This window comes from Tyto alba, unplaced genomic scaffold (assembly GCF_018691265.1).
Source record: "Tyto alba isolate M040663 unplaced genomic scaffold, T.alba_DEE_v4.0 Super-Scaffold_38, whole genome shotgun sequence".
NCBI classification, from domain to species: domain Eukaryota; kingdom Metazoa; phylum Chordata; class Aves; order Strigiformes; family Tytonidae; genus Tyto; species Tyto alba.
In genome coordinates, this window is record NW_024881313.1 from 41,187,615 (window position 1) to 41,210,212 (window position 22,598).

Here is a 22,598-nt window from a genome sequence, read left to right on the forward strand (position 1 = left end):
AGGCAATACAAACAACAAAAGCCACTGCCTCTAGCTTCCCAGCTAGGGAAGAGTGGAATGTGCCCCCTGAACTTTGTATTTCCATTTTGTAGCTTCCTTAACTGCACTGTTGTGTAGATGCCTCTGGGCATGCAGAGTCTTTGAATTTCAAGTTATGATCAGTCTGCCCCAGATTTTGTACATCTCGTCTGAAGATGGAGACAGGCGAGAGAGCAGGCAAGTGGGGTCAGGGGATGCTTCCCCACAAACAAAAAAAAACCCAAAAACTTGAAAACCTGTGAACTGCTTGAACGGAATCGTACTTGGCACAAGACGCTGCCTCGCTTCCCTCAGATTTTTGGCAGAGGGAATCGATTTTTCCCCGAGAAGCACAGACTGGGCGGGTCCCACCCTGGGTCGGTTACGCGGGGCAGAGCGCTTCGACCCCCTCCAGGGAGCCCTGCAAGGCTGCTGCCTCGCCGGAGGCGGACGCAGGGCTGTCCCGTCCCAGGTGAGCTGTACCCAGCCTCCGTTCTTCCAGCCAATGCTGACTGGGACAGGCACGGGCTGTATCTCTACTGGTATTGACTCTATCCTCTAGCAAAACAAAGTGCGAGCAACCTTTATGCCAAGGGGGTAAGAGGAATCTATTCACAAATGTAGCTCATCTAAGAGGAATACAAAGCAACATTTCCTCATTTTTGTTTGTTGGTTTAAAGGAAGCACTCTGATATACATACTTCTCATAAATCAGTATATTATTGCATCAGATCCACTTGCTCCTTTAAAATTAGCTCCTAACTACACACAGAGCAAAATCCCCAACTGGAAGAAACAGGGACAGCTCAGTCATAATTCCCATTTCTCTTGTCATAAGTCAGCTTGCTTTTCTTAGACAAGGCTCTCATGAGCCCTCAGCAGTGGCTGTTGAGGCAGAAGAGAACAGGATAGCAGGGAGCTGATACATGCTAAGTCATCTTCCTGCACAGTATCCTGAAGGGAATCTTCCCATGAAAAGGATGTCTGCCTCCTTCAAAAGGAGAGGACACATCAACTGATCAAGTTGCTGACGTTTCTTGTGTTCCATGGCTGGGCAAAATAAATCTGTGACCTAATTTAATTTTTTATAGTTTTTTTTTTTTTAGCACAGTCTGAACCAGCGTGATTGATTTTTATTTTCTTTTTTTAAACTTAAACACAGCAAGATCTCCGCTTTATTTTTGTGGATGTTCTGAGTCACAAGAAATCACTCAAATTACTAAAAGCTTCTTCTCAGAGGTAGTGAGATGCAGGTCAAGGGATCATTAATAAAGTGTATCCAACAACACTTAAGAATTCATGCTCAACTCACTAGAAAAAACAATGCAACAGCCTCAGAATGGGTCTCCCGAATTATAGGCTTATCTTCAGGAATTAGTTCCCCCAAAATGTAGTGACATACAGTTACCATCTCGCTTGGAGAGGGAAGGACGTCCAGTCCAGATGCTCAAGACCTGCTAGACAAGCGTCAGTACCTGATACCACATACCTCGTCACACCACTAGTTCAGAAGACAACTACGGATATTTTCATTGCAAAAATCAAACACCGATTTTAAACTCTGAGCAGTTGTTTAAAGCAGAGTGCAGTTGTCAGCTTTCTTCTAACTCCCACGAGCTGAAGCAAACAGCAGAGAGCAGTTTCCAGCTCCAGGCTGCCACACCACGTCTGCTGCCAACCGCCGTGTCACACCGAGGGGCCGCTTACATAAGGCATAACATAAAGTGTCTTATTACTAGTTTCAAAGACATGTTTGGACTTTCAGCAACATCGGGATTTCAGTCAGAGTCATGTCATACAAAACCACATTCTCCTTCAGACAATACATAAATACAGCAAGAGAGTTTCCAACTATTATTTATACAGCTTAAGTAATTGCCTCCCTTCTTTATGAAGGACAAAGGAAGTGTCAAGTACATACAAGGTAGATTCGAGGCATTGATTGGTTTTAAGCCTGGACTGATACAACAGACAAAGCACTTGCAGTTGTTGACCTTCTCAGCACAAATTCTCCAACAGATTTCTGGCTAAGTTTAAGTACACAGAACACATTAAAGAAGGCCAAGAACCTCCAAGCTCCTATACGCAACTAAAGTAAAAGGAAAAAAGTTCCTATTATTGCCTCCAAGGAGAGACACAAGGACACCGTAAGGATCTCCACTCCAGACTACCAAGCCACACTACCTGCTCTCCATCACACAGGCAGAGTTTGGGAAGCCGTGATGGCCACGAGGGTACTGCAGCTACAGGGGATCGGGGACATGGCAAGGTGTCCCTAAGAAGTCTGGGCCTTTATACAGAAGTCAGTGCCACAGCCACATACTAATAACCATAAAAATCTCAGTCCACTTCCACAATCAGTTTACAGCCACACACAAGATAATAAACATGACACTGACGCTTTAACTTGTCACTTTAGATAGGTTTAGAGAAGTTGTGATTCGTCTTGTCAACAGAATTTCAAAGTCAAGGCAGAGCTTCAGCCACTATTGCTTCCTCATAACGCAGTTTGCTCAGAGTCACTTCCTCTTCCATGTCTGGTATCTCACTACTTACAATTATCAGGTCACTAATAACCTCTCCCACAGCTTTGGATTCAGGCTGCTAGCCTCACTTGCTCTTCTCTTCCTCAGCAAAAAGCCTACACAACAAAGCAGGTTAAACGAGCTCCAAGTGACACCACACACACTGAAACAATCCCAGAGATTCTCAAGCTGTCGGTGGCCTGTTCAGTCGTGGGTAACTGACCCTGCACATTAGGCACGCAAGGAGCCAAGACAGATCCGAGCAGAAAATGAAACGCGTGTTCCAAGCACTGCTGGTCTTTCACTTGGGAGAGGACAGTTGGAGCAAACCAGTGAGCAGGCATGAATATGAGGCAACACAATGGACTCGGGTACAGTCTTGGGTGGAACACAGCTACTTTGGATAAGGAAAAAAGCCTGAGTCAAAAAAGGAAACAAGCCGAAGAAAGTGGAAGGAGACAGGCAAAAGAGGAAAATGAACACTAGAGCCACAAGACGACTGAGCAGAAGCTCGACCACGCTACGCTTGATAGTCAACTTCTCACTTAGCGATACAGCTAAGACTGAAACCTGAATACTGATCTACATACGGACACGAGGGAAAGCAGCCCAGTTATCTTTCAGGCGGGCTCGTAAATTTTTCCAGGCGGTGGCCACAAAGACAAGCCGGGAAGCAGTTACAGCCTCAGCTGGGAGCTGTACTAGAGAAGCAGGAAAATTTGAGGCAATTGAAGTGACTCTGCAGAAGCCGCTCAGGATGGCCGCAGGCGGGGGGCTGCGACCACGGCCGGCATGCCGACTGCGCTTCGTTAATGCTATTAGTCACTCACTTTCATGGGCATGTTAATATTTTGAATAAACAAAGAGCAACTGTCAGAGCAGAACGGAAGCTGCCACTGCAAGGCCAATAGACTACAACAGGGAAAGTCACTGGAACAAAATGAGCTCTAGCTGACAAGGGCTTTTTTAAAAAAAAAAAAATACAGCACTTTCAACTTTTACAAACAGCAACTTCAGTATTTCAAAGTTGATGGCTTGAAGTGCAGTTATTTCGATTTCACAACGCTTGTAAGAGTCTACATAATTCTGGGGTTTATTCAGTATTTCCAAAGAGTATCCATCAATTTACAGGGTTTCATTACTTAGGATACGAACCATTTCTCCACTGTCTTTAAAATTAACTTTTTGCCATTAATTGGTACTGCAAATATATACCCAACTTCTACAACCAGCCTGCATACGAGTCTTTAATGAACATTTCTGCTCCATAAGCTTGAAACATTTTCATCAACTAGGACTTCCCTTAAGAAAGCAATAACAAAGGCAATGAGGCATGCTTTCACCATACTCAATTATTCAGATGGCATGTGCATTAGCAAAGCCAGGCAGCAGACAGTCTCCCGGTATTTGTGCCTCTTCAGTAACATTAAAAAGATTCTCAGTTTTCTGGAGATTTGAGTCAACTTTTATTTTCTTCCTGCCTTCCAGACGTTCATAGCTTGGAGAGCCTACACTTCATCAAATCATAAAGTCTACAAAGATAACAGGACAAAAATCCTGAACAAGCTAGAGGAAAGCTGTAAAATACCCTCCTCTCTCCACACGTGGATCTCCTACTCGCTGTCAAAGTAAAAGCCATAATGAAAATCACTCTGCAAGCTGACAGTCCAGAATCCTTCAGGTTTACTAAAGCTACACTTCAGTTTATAGCCACTCTCTCTAGATGTGAACATTCAATTACTTAAAATTATCTATGCTTGATTTAACAAAAAGAAAACCATTTTTCTTTAAAGTAAAGGGACTTCAAAAGAAGCTGCAGGGACCAGGAGAAGGCCATCCCGGGGAGGTAATGGCAACAAGGACAATTCAAGTCTACGTGAGGTCTCAACTATAGATAGACAAATTTTAGCTTGAGGAAAACCAGCATGATTTGTCTTTCTAAAGAAGATGTTGTCCAGCTTAAGAAATATAATGACCAGACATCAGTTTTGCACCTCCAACGTCAGGCAGATCTGCACAGTGCATTTGAGATAAGTTACATGATCCACACACCACCAGGTAATTAAAAGCTCCCAAACACAAGTAAAAAATAATTGGAGCTGGCTAAAAGGAAGACTATTGTAACAGCTACTAAGCACTGAAAGACTTATAGACATTTACAGCTGTAACACACACAGTGAGATTCCATGGCTGGTCCACCCTCTCCAGGGCAGAAGCCTTGTGATCCAAGATGATGTTTTTCAAGAAACTTTAGCCTTATGCCAGTAAGGCTAGATCAGTGCTTCACCCAACCTTTCCACCTTTGCACTTGCCTCTACAGTAGACTCTTCAAGGAGGAATTCAATGCTCTATTTTGCTCATGTAAAGTACAAGCTTTGCATCAGCCAAAAGACGATGCTTTTATCATGATCTCCATCCATGAGGAAGATGGGTCACTCCAACATTTGACTTGGCTGTAATTTAGGACAGGAATTGATCTCATCATAGATTTCAACAAAGCAGATGTTTCTGGTGATCCAGCCGTGATAACACAGGCCAAAACCTCTCAGCAGTCAAAGCCTCTCCTATTTTACAAAGTGTCATTTGCTGCTTCCCATCCTGGTGTTTAACACATCCCACTGAGCCTTCGCTTCCAAACACAGAGACGAGCCGCCCTCGCAGCCAGGCTCCTGGGGGAGATCACCTGCAAGGGTAGGAACTCTCCTGCAGATTCCATCATGTTCCATTTAATATTCACCTCTCCCATGGAAGAAGGGCAATTCTGCCTGAGCAAAGTTGTCTGGAAAGGCCTGTGCATTACTCCCAGGTGTTATGGAAGCCCTCTACACAAATTGATCCCTGATCTGTTATTAGTGGAGGGAAGGATATAAATAAATAAATAAATAGCAGTAGTTCAAGACTTTGAGGAATCTCCGTATTCTAGTGGCAGGTAATATGAATATTATATGCTCCTTATCATCATTATTTTCAATTAAGTAAAAGCAGTTTACAAATAAAGTCTACATTCAGCACTTATGCAAAATAAAAATAATTAGCTGGAGCTAGATCCCCATCAAAGATCAAGGCAAAAGGAATGCCTAAATAAAAAAGCACCAGTAAGAAGTCTTGCTTGCACGTGTCTAAATATACACACACACACACACACGTAGAGGTGTCTATATATGACATTCTTTAATGACTGAATAGGGAGACTTAGGAGGCATCAATATGAGCACAACTGACTTCAGCTGTCTTCATCTTTGATTTTAATAAAGATGAGATCATTTCTCACTTGGCAAATATCTGGCTGCCAGGAATCTCCTGGGTCACCTCTTATGATGGTGGTGTGAGAATAAGAGAAAAATCAGCAAGAAATCAAGCGATCACCTTCCCTATAACCAACACTACCGGTACAGTTACCTTGGACCAAGAGTTCAAGAGCTGCAGGTTGCTCAGAAAGGTTGTGGGTTCTCCATTCTTGGAGATGTTCAAAACCCAACAGTACATGGTTCTGGGCATCCTGCTCCAGGTGACCCTGCTTTAAACAGAGGCGGGCTGGACTAGATTATCTCCAGAGGTGCCCGCCAACCGCAGCCATTCTGTGATTCTGATATTCTTTGAAGACCATTGTTCATATTTTTGAAACCAATGATCAAAAGCCTAATAACAGAACAAGACATGTCCTAAAGCACTTCCATTCTGCATCCTGAAGGCAAGCCTTAAAACCAAACCAAACCAACCCTCCCAACCTCCCAGCCACACACAGAGTTTTGGACAGGATCCGTTTCTGTCCCAGGCTCTAAGAAGATAAATTATTATGGAGAGTGCACAGTCGTGCAGTCCCGCCATAGATATGGAATTCCACTCATGCAGTGGCTTTTGCTAAGAACGGAAACGAGACGAGGCTATGTAAAAAAAAACCCTGAGGAATAATTCCAGAATTTGCATCTCTGATACACAATGGCCAATTGTTCATTCAAATTTTCAGGTAACTCTCTTAATTTAAGAGCTAAAAGTACTTCAGGTGCTATGAAGCTTGCTTTAGGAGTCCTAACTAGTCCTGCAATGGAAAGGCAGCCACTGATCCTGCTTACTAATATACAAAGGTCTTCCTCCTGCTGCTTCAAACGACCCACAAGTTACTACTTGTCTGCAATTGCTTCAGTTTGCCTACAGTGCGAGGCCAGAAGTCAGTACCGTAGGAAAAGCTTGACTTGCAAAACCATGTAGACAACCAGAATTAATCTGGAAGGTCAGCTCCAAAAGCAAGAACTTCATGCATATACACAAGACAGATGTTAGTTCCTCACTACTCCCCAGCTGCTTCTTCCTGCATGGAAAGGTATATGAAAATGCAGCTTTAAGATAAAAGCAAATATTATCTAAAAAAGCTTCTACTTGTAAGATTATTTGGGTTTTTGTTAGCATACTGCCACCTGAGTCGTCATGACTAAGTGATGGGGCTGAAACAACAGCAGCCACGTGGCGAGGAGCTGCCGATGCCAGCTGAGAGCTCCCTACCCAGAGCCCCCCCACTTCCAACGCCCCACAGCAACCCCGGCCACAGCCTGGGGTGCAGCAAGCAAACTTCTGCCTCACAAAACAGAAAGAGGGAGAGCACCATAGGCTTTTTCTTGGTCAATTTTGTTTGGCTGTTTGTTTTTTTTAAGTCTCTGGGCTGGTATTTTTCTCCCTGTAGTTATTTGCTAGTAAAGGATTAGGATGTGGGGGGGGGAAGAAAGGAAACACACACCACCTCTCCATCAGCTGGGAGTGGCTCACCTGTTACAATTCATACACGGCATGGAAATTGCCATACTGCAACTTCCCATAAGCACTGCAACACGCAGACAGCATATCAACAGCAGCTACAGACACATAACAACTCCAAACTCTGAGCACTCTGAATAAATTAATAAAATATATTTATTATCCAATTCTGGTTTGGACTACTAGACTTCTTCCCTTAAGGATAAAACCCCCTCCTTTTGTGGGTGACATAGGATCAGCTACACTAACTTGTAACACTAATTTTTACGAAAGTAAGAAAAGATGGCTGCATCACACTTTATTTGTGCATTCATGTATTCCCGTTTTGAGAACCTGTTCCCAAATTATTGCCGTAGGGAAGACATGAGAGGTCATGAAACAGGCCCAGTTATTCCTCTGAAGGTGTGCAGAGTTGCTGATGAACCCAAGAAGGCTGGACTTACCTGTTGCTCTTCCGGCTCCCTAAGACGACCTCATGGGATTCCAGGATGATCACATTCAGAAGCATCACTTCTCTGGAACACAGCATTTCCCTGGCACAGATCGGCCCTTGTTTCTACCAAAGATCTCGGTATGAAGTCCAGTGTGCACGGACAGTTGTACTGCACAGCAAGACTGTGGTTGATAACTCACATTTCAGAGTCCCAGTTGCAGTTTTTTTATCAGTTACATGCCCTTCTGGCCTTAATTCAGGCTCTTCTCTGCTCAGGGTGAGGAGCTATTTTTTGCAGAATTTGCCTCTTCTACACAGGGAAGTAATGACATGCAGTGGCTTCAGAAGGAGATGGCATGGGAACTCTGGGCATGAAGCCTGCAATGCTCTTCAGCAGTACACTTAACGGCAGAGCCAAGCCACGCCAGCAACTTCTTCTGCGATCTGGCTTTGGAGAGCCAAATTCTGGTCAGAGAGACAGAAAACTCCAGACACCCAAGAGAGTAACTCCGCCACATCCCTGGGAATTACACTTCAATTGCTTTGAATTTGTCCAAAAGCCTGAAGTGAATTTTGCAATTTCCCTGTGGTATGTACCACCGGAGAGGTAGCGCAGCTCCCTTTGACAGCGAGGGCCCTAAGCTGCCTAATAAACCACTGAAACAGAAGATTTAGCACAGACCGAGCTGACCAGTGCTACCAAAACCGAGAAGAGTGAACAGTCACAGACTGAAGGTAAAACTCTTCAGACTTCTCTCCTGTCAAAATCACAGGTGAACCCTAGAGATGGACAACAAACGGAAGGAAGCTCATCTGAACCAGGAGTGTTTGGAGACACTTACTTGGATCCAAAAGTTTTTGAGCAAGTAAGGATGGGAGAAGCGGGGAGGCTCACGTAGGAAGAAAGTCCCACATCAGCCCAGCCACAACTGGACAGAAAGGAGAGCCAGGAGGCTTTAGGAGTGTCAGGCTGAGAAGAGGAAGAGAGATACAACTGCAAAGAATCACCCCAACAGGACACTTCCAACCCTGACCTCACTTCACTTGCATTCATTCCCAAAAAAATACGTGGCATGTATTCATGCCTGCAAAGAGCATTTTACTAGTGTTAATTACACTTAAGTGCACGGAGATAAGAGAACACCAGTCTCCTGAATGATTCCCTCCCTTCGGGCAATTTCACTACGATGAACCACTCAGCAAGATGGGGTAAGACTGTCCAAGTTAGATTGCTACATTATGAGTTGTACCATTTCCAAGATGATAAAAAGTCACATTAATAAACTTGCCTTAAGTTACAGCAGGAGAGATACTCTGCCAGAGCAGCTTCACCGGGAATACAAGAATAACTTTCCTATAAGCCCCAGCAGGGATCAGGGACTCTAGAAGGTGGGGATTAATGGTCTTGGCTGGCCTTCAAAAAAGCCACATGGAAGATGAGTTCATAGATAATAGCTGTGAGGGACTTTCAAGTGTCTAGCTCCACACAGGCCTACAAACATTGAAATAAGAAACCTAAAAAAGACCAGTATGTCATCTCCGAACCCCATAAATGCTTATCTAAGGAAAATAAAGGAGTCTGCCCACCTTCTGCATAGACCTGTAGGTTTGAGCTCTAAAATGACCTGTTCCTTAACTACGTTTAAAAAAAGAAACTCCCCAGAGTCATACTTGCTTGCTGGTTTTCAAGCCGTCTCGCAGGAGACAGGCTTTTATGTGCTGCTCACCAGGAGAGGCAGTACCAAATAAGGAGAGTTTCATTAATCATGGGGGGGGAAAGAGTCTCCTGTTTTCACTTGGCAGAGGACAGAGGGAAAGACAGTCAAAGTGGGGGCAGGGTATGAAAAGTCTGGCTGTTTGCAGAGCACTTTCTTGCTATGTTGCATATTGACTGCTAAGCCACAAACCAAACAGGCAAGGCAAGCAGCTGTTCTGTCAGCTGCTTTCCTTTAATAGCACATGCATCAGAAAGGAAAGCAGCCTCTGCCTCCCTAAGAGCAAAACCCAGAAAATAATGGCTTTCTGGCATTTGCTAGAGTCCCTTCTCTTGAGGGGAAGAAGAGGACGGCACATTTCTAATATAATAGATGAGTCAGTAATTCTCATTTTTATTAGGTATTTTGTACCTCCTCATTCTTCCTCCTATAAGGTCATCTCACTGCCACCACCTGGAAAGGAAGACTGAGAGCACAAAAAGGAAGAAGCTTCACTACAAAAGTTTACCTCAGTCACTTAGTCCTCACGTCAGCTCATCTAAATTCATCTTATTCCACATTTGTCTCGCATATGCTGCTCCCAGAATAATGGGTCTGGCACTTACATGAGAATTTCGGCTTTCATTTTTAAGATGATTTTCCTTTTTTTATTGCTTGTGAAGAAAACTCCACAGTATGAACACCAGAACTACAAACCAGGAGATGAGAAAGACCTCACATGATGTTGTGAGAAAAATGATTTTTCAGAGATCCAGTCCAGCTTAATTACAGTTGTAATACTGCTGTGCAGGCCCTCCATACCTTCATGAACTCACACCATTTTGCCTTATGTATATCTGAGCGGGTAGGAGGGAGAGTAAGACCACAGAGGACAGATTTCGAAATGAAGTTAATCAAAACCAGCTCTGATTGAAAAGTAAAATAAGCAGCCATTAAAATAGCATTTAATGTGTTACATCCATATTGTATCTCATGCATACATCAAGAAGTTTATCACAGTGAGCCTTGAAAATTCCAAGTTAAACTTTCTGTAGAACAGCAGAAACAATTCAAAGTTGTGGAAATGGGTTGGCAGAAAGAGGCAAGGCTTATGCTCAGCAGCTCTGCTCCCTTATTTCACAAGGGTTATCACGAAGGATAAATCAAGTCATAAATGGCATTGGCAAGACCTTCTCAAGCAGAGCTCCTGCAGGCCAGCTCTGTGGCTCCTCCTACTCAAATGCACAATGCCCACAAGAAAGGCTGGATGCCCTCAGCTGCAAGCAAACCGACTCTGCAGAGAAGCGCCCAAAGATCAACACGTTAGCCAGTGGTACTCAAAAAGCAAGATAAAGTTTGAGCAAGGAGCATAAAACATCCCAGGTTATGGAGAGCAGCAACTACAACCATGAAATCAGAAGCAGCTTATTTGGCAACCAGGTATGCACAGTCACTGCTTCCAGGAACTCAGTTTACATACAAGCTTTACTCCTTTACCTATATAGAATAATTCTCATTGTGTTAGTGACTATATTAGAGTAGCTACTTTACTTTTAATTAAAATAAGCACCTCTCTTGACAATATAATTATATAGCATGAGAACCTGTCCATCAGGACACAGAAGTGGCAGCTTCAAAATGCGAAAGTTGACTGGTAAACTGTTTTCATCAATGACAACTCATCACCAGCTTGATGTTTTAGAGCCAGATGAGTGAAAAGCAAACCGGTCAATGCTTTCTCAAGTAGATTTGCAAGGAACAAACAACACTTTAAAGCTTTCCACTACTGGAAGGTCAAAAAACTTCAGAAGAATGAAACAAACCACACTTCTACACTAAAAAACTAGTTTTAGCTACTTGCAAATTCTGCAACATCTTAGCTACAGCCAGAAAATTAGTTTATGGACTCATCAGTTGCCTTGGAGAATCATGCCCTTCCCTCTGGCTTTTGAGAGCTGACAGATATGCCCCAAAAGGAACCTGGAAGTAGAACAGACACCTTTGAACTAGTGGAGAGGTAGGGGGTTGCCATTTGAAAACCACAACAAAGCGTCATAGAAGCAGATATTTAAAAAGGAGAAGCAAATGCTCTGTCAATGCCCAGCCAAGGTTTCGGCACATCAGCCAGAACAGAACTCTGCGACCACGTAGGCAAACAAGTTTAGAGTGACCATTTACCAAGCATTAGCAGCTTTCCGTTTGCTTCACATGTGCTAGCTTTTCAGGCCAGGGACAAAATTTGGTCCTTGTATTTCCATGGAGGCCACTCTGGTGCTCAGAAATTAATGGAGAAATTAACTCCCTAGACACGTTTAAGGTGGGAGCAGAGTATACCTAGAGGATTTGCAGTTGTGGAACCTGCTCCTTCTTACTGTTAACAACAGCTTTGGGATATCCAACTCTGTCTTTATACCCTGGTGTGTTACTAGAACATGCTTAGGAAGGGCCTGCCTCTTTATACCGCCTTCTGCAATTCAGTGCATGGATTTTGCTCATCTTGGAGCAACTCTACAATAGATATAAAGGAGATTAAACATATTCCATGTTACTAGGAATTACTTCTAAGTAGGGATATTTGTGCCTACACACAAGTGAGAAAGACAAAAATCAGAAGTCCTTTTACAACAAGATAGAAGCGTATAGCTTTGAAGATGAACACACTTGGGCATCTCTGCAAGCAGAACTGAAGTCTTTGGCTACAATAGCTCATGAAAGGATTTGTTAGAAGCCTGGGAAGTAAATATTGCCTGCCTGTGATCCAAGAGAAAGAGGCACTCCTATTTGGTAACCTAACAGCTTCAAAATAAAGAAAGGTAGAACAACAATTTAGCTTCAGAATCATATGTGAAGCAGCGAAAGGTCTGGTGACTCACCACAAAACTCCCAGAGGGGAGAACACACACTCTTCTGAGGGACCACAAGGCCCGTTCACGTGCTCCATCACCAGTGTTAATGCACCACAGGCCGGCAGAGCAGAGACTTTCTCTCTCAGCAACGGAATTAATTGCAAGGTAACATTATCTCAGCATCCATTACTGCTTGTGCCAGAACGTAAGCCACATGCAGGCCCACTTGAGGCAACGTTACCATACGCCTACACCAGTCCCAGTACCTCCCATGCTACCGAGGGAGATAAAAAGAAAAAATATGTGTACAGAAAAGCGCTTAGAAATTTGCTCAATAGCACATTAAAAGGTGTTTAAGCTGTAGGCCAAGGCCCAGTACAAAACACTGCTAGACTAGAAGTTAAGCAAGTATGTTCACGTCTCCTTCATAAGGGTACTTATCAGATTCTTGAATTATAAAACAGTACATTCTGAAAGCATTATGTCATCCCAGACTGACAGCCTCAACAGCAAGGAAAGCTAAAGGTTACCTGCCAGACCCTTCTGCTTCCTCCGGACTTTTAGCTTACCCCTTTTAGCCAGAGGGATGCCAGCCTAGCTCTTAAACTGCTGCTGTTATTTCTTACCAGCACTCCATTTTAATTCTCTCAAAGCAGGGAAACACTCCTGCTCTCACGTGATGTTTATTCTTAGAGAGGATCCCAGGGATTTTTATTTAGCTAAGTTCAGTCATGCAGTTGGCCAAGTGCCATAAGAGCATCACAGAACTCCTCGGGTCTGAAAAGGGAGCAGCATTAGTGCAGTATAGACATATTAATAGCATTAAAAGTGGCAGGTTATGCAAGAAAGACCTGGGTAATTGAAGATAAATTAACTCTCACTGGAAACTTGTTACTGCCATGCAAAGTTCACGACAGACTTCATAAAAAAAGCATGACAGCCACAGTCTGAGGTCAGTTTAACTGCCTACACTCATCATACAGCAGAACCTCATTCCTCCTGAGCTAGTCGAAAGAACAAATTTAACCATTTGAGCCTTTCCATTCTCTTGAGTTCCCTGCCTAAAAAAGCGACCAACATTAGCTACTGGTGACCCAACTAGAATGAGCAGAATCACATTTCGGTAACAATTCTCATAAATAACTACAAACTTAAGTCTGGGAGAAATGTACTGAAGTCACTGCTCCAATTTTTTCGTTTTTCACCTAAGAAATATTCTTAAATGTTGCAAGCAGATGAATGCAGACTTAGTTCAACTAGAATGGTGCTTGTGTGGCTTATCTGGTTAAAAGTTTAGGTAAAGTGGAGAAAAACAAGACGTCCTGTTAGCCAATGCTTGCCTTGGGCTGCAGCATAGGAAAACACTGAAAGGAGCTACAGGAAGAGGCCTTATGTTACTTCTCAGCCTCAAGGAACGTATGTGAGAGTAATCGTTTCTCCTTGCTCATACCTTTAGGTTTTTTAAATCAGATTGGGTGGCAACCTGGGGAAGAACACTCATTTCTGAAATGAGTTAATGCAGAAGAATGGTTTCCACCATCCAAAATGTATGCAGGAAGCCAGCAGAGGAGGAAGGGAGTAGCTACTGCAGTTCAACCACTATTGTATCTACATTTCCGTACTCTTGATAACAAATGCATTCAACGATGGCTGAAAAACAAGGCATTGGTTAGAAAACAAAAGCTGAGCTTTCATGAAAGAGCAATAAAAGAAATTTCAGGTGTCCCCGCAATGTTATCAGGTTCAGTCTATTAGTTTCTTTAGAGAATGATTCACTTCCTTATTGCAGGTATGGCTGCAATATCCAGTATCACAGTATTGTGCCCTTTGACACAGGCAGTTTCCCTTCTAAAAAAGAAGATGATAAGGGACAAAATAAATAATTGTTCAGTTAAAAAAACAAACTTTTTTTTTTTTTTAATTTTAAATAAAATAAAGGGTTTTGCTTGAATCACTTTATGGAAGCAAAACCACATATGGTAAAGAGACATAAAATGGTTTGGGCTGAGAGGGCCCTTAAAGCCCCCCCAGTGCCACCCCCTGCTCCGGGCAGGGCCCCCTTCCCCCAGCCCAGGGGGCTCCCAGCCCCGTCCAACCTGGCCTTGAACCCTTCCAGGGAGGGTTCCCACCCACAGCTGCTCTGGGCACCCTGGGCCAGCGCCTCACCCCCCGCACAGGGAACAATTTCTGCCTTAGATCTCACCTAAATCTCCCCTCTGGCAGCTTAAACCCGTCCCCTCTCGTCCTACCCCCACCCCCTGACCCAGAGTCCCTCCCCAACTCTCCTGTCCCCCCTTTAAGCCCTGGGAGGCCGCTCTCAGGGTCCCCCCGGAGCCTTCTCTTCTCCAGGCTGAACCCCCCCAACTCTCTCAGCCCGGCCCCCCAGGGGAGCTGCTCCAGCCCCCCCAGCATCTCCGTGGCCTCCTCTGGCCCCGCTCGAGCAGCTCCGTGTCCTTCTGCTGTTGGGGGCCCCCGAGCTGGACACAGTCCTCCAGGCAGGGAAATGGTAGCATCACCTTCTTCCCAAGGGTTCCCTCCTACTTCGAGCACTAAATTGGTTCTGCTCTCAGCATTCTCAGCCTAGAAGGTTGGCGTATACTTCCTCTAACCCCTTTTAAAATGGTGAGTGATAATGCGCCAGCCCCTCCTCCAAACTGCAAAATCCTCTCAGAGGACAAGAAATCACACATGGTTTGCTAAAGCAGAGGAAATTCATTCTTATCTGCTTGCCTTACCTGAGGAGAATTCTCTGGAAGCAGAGCTCTGCTGCAGGAGGGGAGCAGGAAGTCACACAGCAAGTAGCAGCTACTTGCTCCTACCACAATTATGTCAGCAGCAGCAGCCCCAACCTAGTTCAGTTTCCATCAATAAAATTGATCCTAAAGATGTGGGTTTGTGCATGTTTCTTCCCAGTTAGAGCAGCTATACAAAAAATATAAATTAATCCAGCAGGTCACCTACACACATGTAACCAATACAACTACCAAATGAAGTTCTAGGTACCACAAGTCATAGTCAGCATTTGTAGTTTAAGAAAGCAGGATGACCGAACGTGCAACCGTCCTTTGTTGAAAAAGCTCATAACAGAATAAGCAGGAAGAACCTGTTTACTTCTGAGTGACAATCTGAGATGAACAGGTTATTGTTTTTGTAAAGAACCCAAGATATTCCGCAATCAGGTCACCCAACAAGAACCAACCAGCCAGTGCCAGCCTCCCAAACACCTCCTCCTTCCCGCCCGCTCTCCCGGGCTTCTCCAAAGGATGTTGGGGAGGAAGTTGCCTTTATTCGTCCAGGCAGTCAATGAGCATGGATTAAATGTTCCCGGATAAATTACTTCAGGAAGCATTTTGAGCTGCTGAATAGAGTCAGTGGGAAACACCTGTTTGACTTCCATGTCCTGAAACCACAGAGCAAATGCTGAGAGGTACAGACACATGCATCCCTGGGACTCTAGGAGGCTAAAGCTTATGTTGTAACTCTCATTCTTGTACAATGGGGAGAAGGAAGAAAATTGTAACACAGCAAAATCATCCCCTTGGGCAACTTGGGAGTTAACAAGATGACCAAGTAAACTGAAGTCTGAAATCCATTCCAGACATCCAAGGAATCTGGCAGACATTAAGACCACATTGGTCAAAACTAAGTGAGAGTGAGATGGAAAGAGGGAGAAAATGTTCAAGACCAGAACATGCAGAAAGAGCACTTGCACTCCTGTCATCTCTGTTCAGCTGCACACAGCGCTCACTCCCTGCAGGAGAGGGTGACAGCCCACTTCCACTGACCTCTTTAGCTCCACCGAGGCCACAGTGAAAATGCACACGCAGCATGTGGGCATCTCCCCTCCCTCCATCCCACCCAGAGGGACGTAAGCCATCTTATTTGGCTTTTATTCACAAGGCTTCCAGAAAACACCTTAAGGTGGTTTTGCAGGCAGCCACTGTACAAACAGCTGGTGGTGGTGCTGCCCCAAACTGAGCCTGGTTCCAGTCACATCCTGACTGGATGCACAAGAGAATCAGCCCGAGTGAAGACAGGACTCTGCACCTCTGACGTTATCTTTGCACCTGCCATTTATTAAGGAGAGTAAATAAGGCGTTTTAGGAACCATTTTATCCCATACCCATAACAAAGTTTTAGGAGACAGGCAAGGCTAGTGTCACTACAACACAGTTTTAGTAAATCATAGTAGATACAGCTGGTGATGTTAAAACAAGCTGTAATTGAACTGCATCCATTGGACTCCTCTGCATTCATTGCAGCCAAGTATCTTTGCATGGTACTGGCAGACCGACATTAACAGCTTAGTCATTTCTGTGTAAGTCTGTGCCCTGTGTTTCATTGGTTTACATTCTAGACTACCTTAAGGTTAAGGCAGAAGAAAGTATTAATTAGTGGAGTAAAGAGATTGATACTGCTCCCAGGACTTGAAGAAACAGTCAGCAGTTCAAAACTATCACGGTCACGCCAATCAAACTGCAATGCAGAAGACACCTGGGTCCCTCAGTGCACACAAATATCATGAATAAATGGCAATTCCTTCACTAAAACATGTTATGTGAGCACCTGCACCCCAAATATCCTCAGACTGCAGACCTGAGGATAGACTCCATTGAAAGTGCATCTTTACGGTGCCTTCCACAAAGGCAGGATGGGACGAGAAACTTGGATGATCTGCTGCTCCAAATTCCTAAGAAATCAAATCAGACTTGTTTTTCCTTAGCTTAGTTTGCCCATTCTAACCTTTTGTAGTCCTCTTCATCTGATAAAAAGATTTGAGTGACCATGTTAAACAAGATCTCTGCCCTTTGCAGCAGAAAAAGAAAGAACAGAAGGTCCAACCGGCCAGCAAGGACTTCCTTTGTGTCACACACCAGCTCTACTATCTTGAACAGAAGCAGGGGAATGTTAGAAAGTTTAATAAATACCCAAAGGAAGCATGCAAAAAGAGTAGTAAATGAAGCATTTAACAGAAAGGAATGGAAAGGTAAGTGCATTTCAGGTATGTTTATTCTGCAGAAGTTCCAGTCACAGAACTCTCCAGCTAATGCCGTTTAAAGACACGCAGACTCTCCCAGAGTCCATTTAACACTCCACTTGTCATAGCCAGGCATGCCTGCTCCGCCAAGCTTTGCTACTGAACTTCTGTCAGAGATTTTGACATGGTAGAACTCTAGATGGTAGCTCTATTTCCCAGAACAAATTAAGTTTTAGTGTGTACATGCAGCTCTATCAAACTTTTGCTTTTTATTAAAGATCTAGTATTGTGTCATTAGAAAAGTAGCTCATACCTCAAAAGCAGGTGTTCCCTTTAGCAGGTCCTTCAGTCCTCAGAAACTGCTTATCTGCAAAATACAATGCACAATTAAAATAAAGTCATACAATTACAGAGTACTTGGATGTAAGCTTATTAGGGATGGCTAGGAGATTATTTATGTTACCCAAAATGAGCTAAATCTTGAGAAGTTTGCTACCATCCCATCACAGTCATCCAGGCAGCCTTCTTTAATGGGTGCTCCTTGAGAGGAATACTATCTAGCTATTAGTATTTCACATCAACACTCACTCAAGCTATTAAGGATATACCATGAAAATTGTGAGCAATTTCTCCCTCATCATGCATCTTAATAGTTTTTTACAAACACACCACTGAAGCTGAAGTAATCCAGGATGATTAGGACACCCCTCCACCATTAAGCAGTATTTCAGGTGCTCATATAATGGCTTAAAAGCTCTGAGAGTCCCTCTCAGGCATACACCTGCAGAGCCACCTGCACCAGCCAGGTTTGATTCACAAGTTCATTTGACTGGAGATGAACAAAGCCAAAGAGGCACCAGAAGATCTGGGGCCCAGTTTATCAGTTATTACTATGTAGAGCCACTGCGTGAGGCACTAAAGGCTTTCAAATGGCAGAACTGTCATGTTTTAGTCCCAGATAAGCGATAAAGCAAAGATGAAGCTATTTTCACTCAAGGAAACCTATACCATGCCATGCCATTTTCTGTACTTCCAGACTTCAGTGTGGACTCCCTTGCAAAGTTTGTAACACATTCACAAGGCAAAACCTGCAGGTATTGCTAGACGTGTTATTCAACTAGAAAAGCATATGCTGTATTCTTGTAAGGATTACATTAATGATACTTGGATTAATATTTTAAGGGGATCCAGACTTAAAAAAAAAAGGGGGGGGGCAATCAGGAGCTGTATTTCAGGTGCACACAGCAGGCTATCTTCTGATCTTCTGTACATTTTCCATTATTTCAGTGAAGCTATACCCACCAGCTTTACCAGGGAACTATCTCCTTATCTACTGGGTGTTGTGTCCCAAATTTTTCTATACAGTATTTTACACTTCATTCATTAATGACACTTTATTGTAAAACAAGCATATCTACACACATACACACGCAAAAAAATTCTAGAAAAATAACACTCCTTACACTCCCCATACAGCGCTCCACAGAAAAGAATATAAACTAAGCTGCACAAAGTATTTCAATCCACATGGAGAAACGTCCAACTTGTTCTTCACCACAGCAAGTAATCAAGCCAGTCTCAAAACAAAATATCATCTCAGTACCTGCTTATTAATGCAAAGTCCTATAGAAACACTAGTGCTTGCTCCTCTCCCTACAGATGCACGCTGCATGTCACATGGAAGTAAAACACCGGAGCTTTCAGTTAAATGAGAAACCAGCCCAGTGAAAAGGAGTATCATTGCAGCTTTAGTACGTGGTACGCCCTCAGGAATGAGAAAAACCTTCCGATAGAGTCCTGTTCCCTTCAGAAGGGGTGGAGAATTCCTAAGTTAATTAAGGAATGAAGAAATATCTTCTGTATGATTCAGATACACGAGTATGAAGGATAAGCTCTTGCTTATGTGCAACACTAATGCTCCCCTTTCCAACAGAAGGAAGCTTTGCTAATACACATCATAAACCCACACTGTCTTTTTCCACATCATTATTTGCAGTTTAGCCACCCTGTGATAAATTGGGGCATCAGGGTAACTTCTCCCCAGCTACTTCCAACTGATGAACACCCAGATCACATCCAAAGGCATCAAGCACTAAATGCCCAGCCCGACAGTCCGCTCCATTAAAGTGCATCCCACATCTGCTGCTGTGATCCACCAGGTTATTACACTCTCACACTTTGATATTCCAATCTCTCTGCACTGAAAACACTAAAAACTTTGACTTGTTAAGGAAAAAAGAAATAAAAACCCCGCAGCCCTATCTTTTGTGGCAGAACAATAAAGAAAATGAGAAGCATTAGCTCCTTTTTCAGTGCTGGGCATTGCTACTCCATCTCAAATTGGGTAGCACTGTATCAACCATGGTTCCAATAACAGTGAAGTAGAATCTACCACAGTTTCTTGGTCTGGGCAAGAAAACCTGCATCTCTAGTTGCTCTTTAAATAAACTCTGCAGGAGAGAATTCCTATACTACCGAGGTGGTCATAACTACCTGCAGTTGAAAGGATTGATTTTTTTCCTTAAGTATGGGGTGTTCTCAACTGACAAGCAGAAATGCTAAATATTCTGTCTTTCTTACCCCAAATTGACAGATCTGCTAGAATTGCAGGCTGACTCCAAAGAGTTTTAATGTGCTAGGTCTCACAGTGGGCTAAGATACACTTCACGTTGTCCCCTCACATAATAAATTGAGGAAGATTCCAACCACTTACAGAAGTGGTGGTAAACAGCCGGGGGGGGTGAAAAAATAAGCCATCTATCACCTGGCCAGCAAATACTGACTCATGTGTTCCATTATTAGCCATAATTGTCTTCCAGTTTGGAGAACTATTTCCTAGAACTATTTTAATGTTAAGAGGTATCTGTCTATACATTGCAACCCTGATTCCAAGTTTGCAACTTTATTTCTCCCCAAGACAATTTTTTATGCAAGTGACACTGAAAAGCAACCCAACAGAGGAAAAGCAGTCTACTATTTCATTTACATCTCACACCACACCCGCTCTTCATTTTTTTTATCTTGCCTACACTATCAGAAAACAGGTAATGCCTGGTATGCATACTGTCCCATCATGTTTGCTATCCCTATAATATCCAGTTTCACGTCCTGCACCAGTAGTTCTTGTTCCTCAGCTCTTCTGGTTCCCAAGCTCCTTGCACTTTTATTACTGAACATTTCAATGGCTTCTCCAACTTCACCCAGTTTTCCACACAGGTTTACTTTTCCCCCCAACTGAACCTCCTGCATCCCATTAATACACTACACTACTTTCTGCTTACTACCCAGTCTCTCACCTTCTGTTTCTTTCTCACCTGAGATTTCACCAAATCCACCCCATCTATAATACAATAGTTATTCTGAGGAGTCCCAAAAGTATATACATATTTCAGGATAAACATTAACAATTCATTCCTGCTTTTCATAATTTTGAAGGTTCTTCCCACTTTCAGTAGCAGCTACTTGTTTCTGCCAGTTTCCAGTGGCAGCCCTTTTGAGGATGGAGCAAACTACCACCTTTCCTTGGCCCATGAGAAGAGCCTACAACTTACCTTGGTAAGCCACCCAAAAAGGATGCAAGACAGAAGCAAGGAAGTGATTCTCCTACATCCACCTCACAAAATTATCATGATTAGACAGTCTCTAGTTCCAATAATTTAGTACTTCTTGCATGAACAACACTTGTCTCAAGCTGCGTTTATGTTGCTCTACTGCCAAAGAGAGAGATAGAACAAACCTCCAGTTGCATTCAGGATTATTACTCTTACCCTAGCTAAATGGAATGTACTTCAGCGCAATTAAGTTTATAACAGAAAGAATGTGCCATTCCTCATATCAGATGCCCTTACAGGCTCCCTCAATGTCTCTAAACAAGTAATACTTTCTGTTTTCTCATCCCTAAATTCCTAAGACTGTTCCCCATACCCCAGGGGAGAAAGTCACTCCATCCTTTAGTTTCCTGTTGTGTCTCACCCTTCATACTTTGTTTCCAAATCTCTAGATAAACAGCTTCCTTTAAATAGCTCCCCATCCTAAATATGCACAGTACATGAAGATCACTTGATATGAAAAGCTAAGAGGGGCAGCACACATTGCAGCTACAGCATTCCACATGCAAAGCAGTATCACGTTGTCGAATACCATAGGTTTGAACACAAAGTCTTGTAAACCCTGAGCTATATATACACATGGCGGCCATGAAACCCGGAGATTAAGGCATCTCAGATTTTTATCCCAGTCCTTTCCTAGAAGGATAATGCTAGCGGCAAATTAACTACAACAACTTGACACAAGGAAAACTGCCATTACAGCCACAAGCCCCTATGTTGTCTCCTTGCCTGTACCTGAACTCACCAAGACCTTAAACCGAAAGTTTATTCAAGAATATACGATGGACTTTTTCCTTTGTGGGTACCATTCCCAAATACTTAATGAATTTTTGTTAAGCATCAAATTCCTGTTCCCACACTTGCATGAGGCATCTCAGATAAAGCTGACAGTACTTGGAAAAGACTGCTTTTTAGATTCAATTCTAGGCTTTTGAGTAGAGCTTCTCCCAAAAGAGAGAAGGAAGGTGCTGAAAGTAGGCTAATAAAGAGTCTTTGAAATACAAGATATAGTTCCACCGAACTCTAAGAATGAGTAAACTTCTGGGGAAACATTCACTAACAAGTTAGACTTTCACAGTAGTCACGCAGCTCTTTCTACAAGTAGTAAGAGATCATACTTCCCAATTGCAGGTCACACGCAGAAGAATAAAGGTCTGCAGCTGTAAAGCAAGCAGATATTCTTCGGCAATATCGACATTTAATCCTTATTACAGGGGACAGGCTTTAAAAAAGTCTTCTGCAGCAATTCAGGTTGACAAAGTTAAGAACCAGTGAGGTTCATCCAGTCAGACAGTAAATAAGCAGCTGCACAAGCGTAGCTGTTTTCATAGTACAACAGATTTTCATATGTCAAGAGCAATTTGAATAAAACAACAACATGCAATGATTCTGGAAATTTGGAAGAGTGACTCAGAGATTACCAAATCACCAGTGTCAAAGACCAACCAAGGACCTTCCAGAATGATCCCAAAAGAATGGACAATGCAAGAAATGCTAATTAAGAGGTAAGCTCCAGCAGTCAGCAGCCTTTAGTTAGTCCATGTACAACCAAAGAGTGTGGGGAGGGTAGGAACAAGTAGGCAGCTGCATGAGAAGACAGCGTACACATGACAAGAGGCTGAAAACACCCAGAGAAGGCTGAGATTAAATACTTTGACAGAAGTCATCTTTGAATCTTTCTGTAGATCTTTCAGATGTGTCTAAACAGAAAAAAATCTTAACATATAAACATCCAGATCCACAAAAA

At 43.2% G+C, this 22,598-nt stretch overlaps 1 protein-coding gene across 14 annotated transcripts in view; it reads right to left on the reverse strand.

Moving 5' to 3' along the window:
- Window positions 1-22,598, reverse strand: part of MAP4 (microtubule associated protein 4) — a 161,996-nt gene that overhangs the window by 113,179 nt on the left and 26,219 nt on the right. For all 14 annotated transcript variants that reach the window (XM_042801965.1, XM_042801957.1, XM_042801966.1 and 11 more), the window contains one exon: window positions 17,557-17,610. The gene's annotated coding sequence lies outside the window, so the exon portion shown is untranslated. The remainder of the gene's footprint in view (window positions 1-17,556; window positions 17,611-22,598) is intronic.